Source organism: Rana temporaria, chromosome 4, assembly GCF_905171775.1.
Source record: "Rana temporaria chromosome 4, aRanTem1.1, whole genome shotgun sequence".
NCBI classification, from domain to species: Eukaryota; Metazoa; Chordata; class Amphibia; order Anura; family Ranidae; genus Rana; species Rana temporaria.
In genome coordinates this window covers 258,161,500-258,170,183 of record NC_053492.1, presented here as the reverse complement: position 1 = coordinate 258,170,183, position 8,684 = coordinate 258,161,500, and positions in this window count along the sequence as shown.

The window sequence follows — 8,684 nt, the reverse complement described above, 5'->3', positions numbered from 1 at the left end:
AACTCGCTTCTGGGCATGCGCGGGTTTAAAACGTTGTTTTAGCCCACACACACGATCATTTTTTACAACCCGAAAAACGACATTTTAAAAAACTACGTTAAAAAATGCAGCATGTTCGATTTTTTTTTTTGTCGTTTTTCAGAAGCTGAAAAATGATGTGAAGCCCAAACACGATGATTTTAAATGACGTTTTTAAAAACGTTGTTTTTTTTCATGCCGAAAAAAGACACTGGCCCGGATTCAGACAGAAGATACGACGGCGTATCTCCTGATACGCCATCGTATCTTCGAGTCCGGCCGTCGTATCTATGCGCCTGATTCATAGAATCAGGTTACGCATAGATATCCCTAGGATCAAACAGGTGTAAGTGACTTACACCGTCGGATCTTAGGCTGCAATCTCACGCTGGCCGCTAGGTGGCACTTCCGTTTGTATACGCAAGGAATATGCAAATGAGGAGTTACGCCGATTTAGAAACGAACGACCGCCCGGCGCTTTTTTTTTATGTCATTTGCGTTCGGCTTTTTCCGGCATATAGTTACCCCTGCTATATGCGGCGTATCCTATGTTAAGTATGGCCGTCGTTCCCGGGTTGAATTTTGAATTTTTTACGTCGTTTGCGTAAGTCGTTCGCGAATACGGATGGGCGTAATTTAAGTTCATGTCGAAACCAATGACGTCCTAGCGACGTCATTTAGAGCAATGCACGCTGGGAAATATGACGGACGGCGCATGCGCAGTTCGTTCGGCGCGGCGACGCGCCTGATTTAAATTTTACACGCCCCCTACCCGCGGAATTTGAATTCCGCCGGGGGATTTATGATACGCCTCCACAAATTTACAGGCAAGTGCTTTCTGAATAAAGCACTTGCCTCAAAAACTTGCGGCGGCGGATCGTAAATGATCCGCTAACCTATCTGAATCTAGCCCATAGGCCCGGATTCAGATAGCACTTACACTGGCGTATCTCAAAATGCGCGGCGCAAGTGTAAATGTGCGCCGTCGTATCAATGCGCCATACCCACAGAACCAGATACGCCTCAAAATAGGCTACTTCCTACCGGCGTAACTTTTCTACACCGGCGCGGCGTAGGCGCATATTTACGCTGGACGGATCTTCCGCTCCCATGGATTTTGTATTCAAATATGCAAATGAGTGACATACGCCGATTCAGAAACGTACGTTTGGCCGGCGCAGGCTACGCGCGGTGCGCGTAAGTGGAAAGTCCGGCGGAAAGTTACCCCTCATAAAGCAGGGGTAACTTTGCTCCAGGTCAGCTGGAGAGCAGCTACAGCAGCAACGTTACAGAAGACCTGAGCAACCACACTTGCAGGACAACACATCTGTATGCCAACATGCCAGGGGCAGCCGCAGTCATAGCACTACTGCGTCGACGGGCACATAGAAGGGCACGGGAGAGGATATACCGAACGCGCATAGACGTCTTTGGCATGGGGGAATTGGAGGTGTATCGCATCTTCAGATTCAGCCCTGAAGCCATCATGGAATTAGCCACAACCCTGCACGATGACATCACCAGCAAGACACTCCGCGTACATGCAGTGCAGCCATTGGTCAAGGTACTGGCAACACTCAATTTCCTCGCCAGTGGATCTTTTCAAAGAACAAGTGGAGTTGTGGCTGGTTTGTCACAATCCACCATGGTTGTACCCGCAATCCTCAGACGCATGTCCCACCACTTCATCAAACCCACCCAGGAGCATCTGCGGCAGAAGGCAATGGCAGATTTATACAGAATTGCAGGATTCCCACGCACCGTGGGGGCCCTTGATTGCACACATGTGGCACTACGACCCCCCCCCCCCCCGTGACACAGAGCACATATACTGCAATCGGAAGCACTGGCATTCCATCAACGTACAGGTGATAACCGATGCTCAATGCCTCATATGGCATGTCCGTGCCAAACACCCCAGGGCCAGCCACGACAGCTTCATATACCATCAAAGCAACATCCCCACAGAATTTGAACAGAACATGCATGGGAACAGCTGGCTGGTTGGTGAGTGACATGGGAGTCTGGTAAGACTGTCCGATCCCATGATGCAGACATCATGAGGGGCACATGCATGACTAACATCCTCCTGTCTTTTCCCTTCCAGGTGACTCTGCATATGCACTTGGACCCCATCTTATGACTCCATTCCGGAATCCCCAAACCAGAGGAGAGAGAAGATACAATGAAGCACACGCACGTACCCGTGGAGTGGTGGAACCAGGGCCGTCTTTAATATGGTTTGGGCCCTGGGCAAACATTTTTTTTGGGCCCCCTCCATCTTATTTTGGGCCTGGCTGGTTCACATGTATGTTTTGGCGGCCCACATTTGTGCAGGTACAGCAGCCCATTGATTTGAATGGGCTGCCATGCCTTTGTTTCCTGCAGAAAGAAGGTGCATTCAGCATTTAAAAAATACAATTGCCTTGAAATCCATTCTGCTTTTGCACCATGCTACTTACCTGCAGTTCTTGCACACACAAACGCACTGTGTTTTTAAAAGCGTGACCTAAACGTCTAAAAATGCAGCAAGTTTGACAGTGCAGGAACTGCAGATAAGTCACAGCAGACAGCAGAATGGACAGACAGTGCTGTATTTCAGTGCTTGATGGGCATAGGTGTGGCGTGTGCACAGCCTATTACATGAGGCATGCGCTTTTCTTTGCAGGAAACGCAGGCATGGCGGCCCATTCAAATGAATGGGCTGCTGTGCCTGCGCAAATGTGGGCCGCCAAAACACATACATGTTAACCAGCCAGGCCCAAAATAAGCCCATCAAGCAGTTAAATACAGACAGTAATGCCATGTGCTCTGAGGCCTTACTCAGCCTGGACTGCAGGTCTGGTCTGTGATTTAAAGAGTTCCTCTATTTTACACATGGCATGCCATGGGGTCCCATGGTGCTAAAGCAGAATGGACAGACGGTGCTGTGACCCTATGCCATGCCATGTGTAAAATAGAGGAACTTTTTAAAACACTGACCAGACCTCCAGTGAATCATCAAATATTATAAAGACTTTGGGCACACTCTACAGAAAACTTATATTTACAATATAGATTAGCAAACAGTGACATACCTTGAGGAGCAGGACATGAAGAAGTCAGCCTCGGGAAGAGCAAACTGGGGATGTTATAAAATCACATTCTAATTCACTTTTATATACAAGCAGCACCCAGTGGCAAGAAGGGAGAAGTGCACGTCTAAAGGGAAGCCAGGGGTGCTGTACATTTTAAAACACTGGGAAGGGAAGCAGTACTGTCACTGGCTGCGTGCCGCTGATGATTTTCAGCCTGATTTGTGGGCAGCACAGGGGCTTAACGGGCGGCAGGGCCGCCATCAGGAATTATGGGGCCACTTACACAGCTTCAGGCATGGGCCCCCTGGAGCAGAGAACCGGGATGGGCGGGTGCTGCTGCCTGAAATTGAGAAGCTGGGGGCCCTTTACAAAAAAGAAATAAAGAAAGAAATAAAGAAAAATATATATAAAAAAAGGGGTGTAGCCATCCGGGGCCCTGGGGACCTCTGGGCCCTTTAATAAAAAGAAAAAAAGAACTAAAAAATATATATAAAAAATATATTTTAAAAAGGGGGTTGCCATCTGGGGCCCTGGGGACCTCTGGGCCCTTTAATATTTTTTTTTATAAAAATAAGTTACAAAAAAAAGAGGGTTGCCATCCGGGACCCCAGAGGTCCCGGATGGCAACCCTCTTTTTGTAACTATAAATAAACATTTATAAAAAAAAAGGGGGGGTTGCCATCCAGGGCCCTGGGGACCTCTGGTCCCTTTAATAAAAAAAAATAAAAAAAATATATAAACAAAAATAAAAAAATAAACATTTATAAAAAAATAAAGGGTGTTTGCCACATGGGGCCCTGGGGACCTCTGAGCCCTTTAATATATATATATATATATATATATATATAAAAAGAAAAAAAAAAGAAATAAAATAATATAAAAAAAAGTTTTTTTTATAAAAAAAGGGGGATTGCCATCCAGGGCCCTGGGGACCTCTGGGTCCTTTAATAATAATAATAATAATAATAATAATAATAACATTTATATTATATTATATATATATATACCCCCAGACCTCTAAAAAAAAATTGTCCCTTTAATAAAAAATAAAATAAAAATATATTAAAAAAATATATTTTTTTTATTTAAAAATAAATAAAAAAAGGGGGTTGCCATCTGGGGCCCTGGGGGCCTCCGGGCCCCTGGGGACCCCTAAAAAAAATTGTCCCTTTAGAAAAAAATAAAAATAGATTAAAAAAAAATATAATTTTTTACTTAAAAATAAATAAAAAAAGGGGGGTTGCCATCTGGGGCCCTGGGGGCCTCCGGACCCCTATCCTGTGGAGGTAGGTATTGGTGGCAGCCTGCATCCGCAGCCGGCTGGTGGTGTTGCTGCGCTGTTGTCGCCTTGTCTGCCTCCCCTCCTCACGGACAGCAGCTGCCAGGCTCCGGACCTCAGAGACAAGGCCAGATGTGGTGGCCTGCAGGTCCACAATACAATTTAGAAGGGCTGCGCCATTGCCCACAACATCCTGCAGGCTCTCATTGATCATATGATTCTGGCCAGCCTGCTGGGTGATGGCCTCCTGCACAGCCACAGTGCAGGCAGCCTGGCTCTCGGCAGAGGAGGCCAGGCTATCTGCAACTCTGTGCAGATCACCCGCTAGAGAACCTATATGGCGGGTCTGCCTCGTCCCTCGCCACATTATCTTCAAATTCCTCAGGGAGTCCTCTGGTTTTCCTGGTAGCCTTCCTAGGGGCCGGAGAGGCTTGGGGCCGGCTGTAGGGGAGGTCCCTTGAGGGTGTATCCCTGATAGGGATGGTGTTCCGTGAGGGGGTATCCCTGATAGGGATGGTGTCCCATGAGGGGGTATCTCTGATGGGGGAGGATGTTTGGGAGGGACCAGGTATGGGGTCTCCTCCATCAGATAGACCGCATCCTCCTCTATCCCGACGTGCTCCTCCTCCACTTCCTCAACAGGTGATGAGGGGTCACTCTCCACCATGGATGGCGTGGGTCGCCCATCAGCCGATGACAGCCCAGCTCCCTCCTGCACATCTGTGGATGACACAAAACATTCACATGTTGGTGGACCCACACACTTGTCACATGTTCCCTTGCCCCCCCACACATGCTACACACCAGAAAGAAGATAAAACACACTTACCTGTCCTCAAGGGCTGTTCCCCAGAATCAAAGCCCTCCAGGCCCTCCACCAGCTGCCTATCCAGACACCTGGCAATGACCATCTCCTCTGCCGTCAGGGAGATCTTTGCGGCTGATCCCCCTCTTGTGCCAGTGGCATGCCTCCTCATCGCCACAAGCTTTTCCTTCACCAGTCTGATCGTTGATCTTTTTACGTATGTGTTTTGGCTCCCTAGCCACCACGCCAAGGGCATTCACCTGGGTGGTGATCTCTGCATAGATGCAGATTTTGTCATCCTTCCCGGTGGTGCAACTCTGTAGCCCATAGAGGCGGGCGCCGTGTTGGGAGAGGCCATCAATAATAATGGCCTTCTCCTCAGGGCTGAAGTTGGTCATCCGCCGGTCACTGGAAGTCCCTGGTGCAGACATAATTCCAATAATTCAAAAGATACAAAAGTACTAGCACCCAAAAATGCTTGTGTACTTTTGCACTTGACGGGCGCATGTCTGGGCGTATTTATGCACTGGGCGTAGGCAGTGGGCCGGCGTATCTTAGGGGTTACGCTGGGCGCAGTTGTGCGCATGCGCAGATGGGGCAAACAATCCGTCGTCGTCACAGCGCATGCGCCGTTTAAGATACGCCCGACGTATCTCTCTGAGACATGGTCGGACCATCATTTGCATGGGGTGAAGCCCACTTACACTTACGTCGCCTTACGCCGTCTAAAATACGTTCCGCTGGTGCATTTTGGTGAGTAATATCTTTCTGAATACAGTACATGCCTCTCCGCGCTGGTCCAGCGTAGTGGAAATAGGATGCGCTACGCCGGCGTAAATATGCGCCAATGTATCTAAATCCGGGGTGAGGATCCTCCCAATGGGCAAAGATGGTATAGAAATCCCAAAGGAAAAAAGGCTCACAATAGTGATGTACCGTAATAAATTGAAAATTGACCATATAGTAACACACTAGGAAAGAGAGAACCACCACCGATAGGGAGCACCATATAAATTGCACGCTTACCAGACAGATAAGCTTTAATGGCTTGCGGCTGAACCCCAGCCAGGGCCTTTAACCGGAACTATCTCCAACCTCACAGGTTCAGGGCTCCCCCAGTTTCCACGGCAACAGTAAACCATCGGAAAAAATGAATGAACCCACAATAGTGATGTACCGTAAATGATATTGTATTTAATATAAAAAATGCACTTACAAGAAATGTCATTCAAGAACGTTAAAAAGGTGAGCCGGCCGGCTTGTACGAACGCCCGTCCTCATGGACCGTAACGCTACGCGTCAGAACGTCTCCTTACCCAACATACGTTTCGTCAAATAATGACGTCGTCTGGGGAACGGGCGACGCACTGACGCATCGCGTAATATACCAAAAAAACTGAGACCAAGCCTCGCTATGAATCGCGGTCTCCTAGTGACATACTGCCACGTGATGTGAATAGACCAATCATCAGGAGCCAAGGTTCACTACAAGATCGGGTCTCGATGTAAACAACTAGGGTGGCCTCTGAGGTCCCGTTGGATCGAATACACCATATACAGAAAAGGAAGCGAGGCCTCGAGCTGAGTCAAGTGATCAGGCTTCAAACCGCCAATCATGTATAATGAAGGGGGGAAGTTTAAACTTCGATCGAGACCCGATCTTGTAGTGAACCTTGGCTCCTGATGATTGGTCTATTCACATCACGTGGCAGTATGTCACTAGGAGACCGTGATTCATAGAGAGGCTTGGTCTAGTTTTTTTTTGCTATATTACGCGATGAGTCAATGCGTCGCCCGTTCCCCAGACGATGTCATTATTTGACGAAACGTACGTCAGGTAAGGAGACGTTCTGACGCGTAGCGTTACGGTCCATGAGGACGGGCGTTCGTACAAGCCGGCCGGCTCACCTTTTTAACGTTCTTGAATGACATTTCTTGTAAGTGCATTTTTTATATTAAATACAATATCCTTTACGGTACATCACTATTGTAGGTTCATTCATTTTTTCCGGTGGTTTACTGTTGCCGTGGAAACTGGGGGAGCCCTGAACCTGTGAGGTTGGAGATAGTTCCGGTTAAAGGCCCTGGCTGGGGTTCAGCCACAAGCCATTAAAGCTTATCTGTCTGGTAAGCGTGCAATTTACATGGTGCTCCCTATCGGTGGTGGTTCTCTCTTTCCCAGTGTGTTACTATATGGTCAATTTTCAATTTATTACGGTACATCACTATTGTGAGCCTTTTTTCCTTTGGGATTTCTATACCATCTTTGCCAATTGGGAGGATCCTCACCCCTGATGTCGATGGCGGTTCCAGTGTAAAGACCCTGGCTGGGGTTCAGCCGCAAGCTTATTATGCTTGCCTTCTGGTAAGCGCACATCTTATTAAGTTTTTCACCGGTGGTGGTTACATTTTGGCTTCACTGCATCGTTTTTGCAAAATTTATATTCCAAACTTATTGAGGACTTTTGAATTTATGGACTTTATTGTTTGGTTTTGTTAATATTGAATATTAATTTCAATTCTCACTTATTAGCGCAACTATAATCTCTGTTCCTATGTACTTTTGTGTGTATATCACATTTGTGTTGCAGCTCACTTTTATTTAGATGTGTTAATATTTTAGCACGGTATTACTTTTTTGTCTATATCTAAATCCGGCCCAGTGTGTACGCGGCATTACAGAGACTTCAGGATTTTTGGGTAACCAGGATGCTTTAAAAATAAAATGATGCTGCTTTAGGGTGCCTGCATTCAATTATAGTATTCAGTTTAATAAACATCAATTTACCAAGAGTTTGCTTTAGGCAAATTCAGGCAAATGCAGAAATTTAGAAATCTTAGATCTTAGAAATTTAAGATCAATCAGTGAATCGTTTATGCTAACCAGAAGACAGCACTTTGGTGTTAAATTAAAAAGTAACACTCAGCTTTAGCATGAGTTTTCAGTAATCTAATTTGCACCAGATTTCAAGAAAATTACTTGTACCCAATTGGGTTAGACTGCAGTTATTTTTTATATGGCTTTGTGCTAGGGCAAATGTTATTATTCACGAGGCTCAGCAATTGGAAAGCTCAGAACACCAGATTACCAGCAGAAATATAAATGTAAATAGTGTCTCATCATGTGGACTTCATCAGCACCTTCATTAAAAATAGGGGGCCTGATTCTCAAAAGAGATACGCAGACTTAACTGCTGTTCAGCCTGCGTATCCCTGTGCCTAACTTTGGAAACGATTCTCAAAAGGCTTTTTCCAAAGTTAGGCAGAAAATCTGACATGTGTAAGACACTTACATGGTCAGATTTTAGGATGCAGTACCGCATCCGCCACTGGGGGCATTTCTCATTGAAATGCAGCTTTGCGTATGCAAATGAGGACTTAAGCAGATTTTCAAAGCATTTCATCACTGTGATTTCTGCCTAAGTTCCGAATTTGCCTGCGCAAAACTAGGGCTGGTTTTATAATGTGGAAAGTTAGTCACACATTGTAAAGGCCCATTCCAGCG